The sequence below is a fragment of the Montipora foliosa genome, chromosome 6 (assembly GCF_036669935.1).
Source record: "Montipora foliosa isolate CH-2021 chromosome 6, ASM3666993v2, whole genome shotgun sequence".
Taxonomy (NCBI): domain Eukaryota; kingdom Metazoa; phylum Cnidaria; class Anthozoa; order Scleractinia; family Acroporidae; genus Montipora; species Montipora foliosa.
This window is the reverse complement of record NC_090874.1, coordinates 46109959-46111246: the sequence shown is the minus strand read 5'-3', so window position 1 is coordinate 46111246 and position 1288 is coordinate 46109959.

Below are 1288 nucleotides of genomic sequence, written 5' to 3'. Positions count from 1 at the left end.
ACACAAAAAAAGAACGAGGCCAATATCCAGCCATTTTGACCGAAGAGGCTTGGTCAATGAAAGATTTATTATATGGGATAAAACACGAAAAAAGTTATCTTTGATCTTGGGGAACCAAGCGAGAAATCCCGAGCGGGCAGTAAAGCTCCATTTGCCCGCTCGGGTAGTCAATCACAGCGCTGGATTTGGTTTATCTTGCCTGCTCACGGAGCTGGTCATATAACGAAATGTGTTAAAAAACTTTGCATCTGATCTCAGTTTAAAAAATTTGGTTATACACAGATAAAAAATAGTCTTAAAACTGAATTTTCGGTTCCCACTGCAGCCTTCTTCAGAGTAAAATATGCAGTTCTGAGTGTGAGTTTGTCATTTAAATGTTCCTTCTGGGGTTTCATCAAGGTTTTGTAAACAGAACGGAATGACTTCCGTTCATTCACTGCATTCTTTTCTTTTGTAGAGTGCCACGATTCCAGGAAAATTCTTTCGTGCCAATTGTTTTGTCTAAGACTATTTTTATCTGTATATAACCAAATTTTCTAAAATCAGATCAGATGCAACGTTTTTTACCACACTGTCAGTATATTATCATGATGACGGATCGCCTTTCAAACATTTACCTGGTTTGTTTACCTTTGTTTCTTGGATTTGTCGTCGGTAATTCGTAATTAATGAATTCGCCCATCACTTGAAGATTAGTCCTTATTTGGCTGTTATGATATTAAAGAAAATTGAGCAACCTGGAAGTTTATTTGACGAGAATACTTATTAGTGTAATCTGTCATACGGCCCCCACATGTGAAGTGAGCAAAATGCTGATTTTTTAAATCCAAACAAAACAAACTAATAATAGTTGAAACTACACATGTCCTCGCTGTTAAGTATAGTTGTGCGCAGAATTCAATGTGGAGGGCCCAGCTTTAACGTAAGGCAATTGATGTTGAGGCAGGGAGAGAGCAAATCTGTACTGAATATGAAAAGGGCGTTGCATAGTTTGGTGTCGTTATAGAATGTAGGGAGTGGAGGTTTGATTATGGCGGCCACGGTGGTGTACCAGTCAAAACAGAAACTAAAGGAAACTCAAGTTAATTTGTACAGCAATGTGTCCACTGAAATGTAACATACTGCAAGGGATGAAGTTTGTTAATCTTGAATAAAGTAATGAATAACCAGTGATGTTGCACGGTTTGATGGCAGTGCTTTATTTAGATGTCCTTGATCTGGATTATGTAATCGCAGATATATGTAAATAATAATAATGATAATAATAATAATAATAATAATAATAATA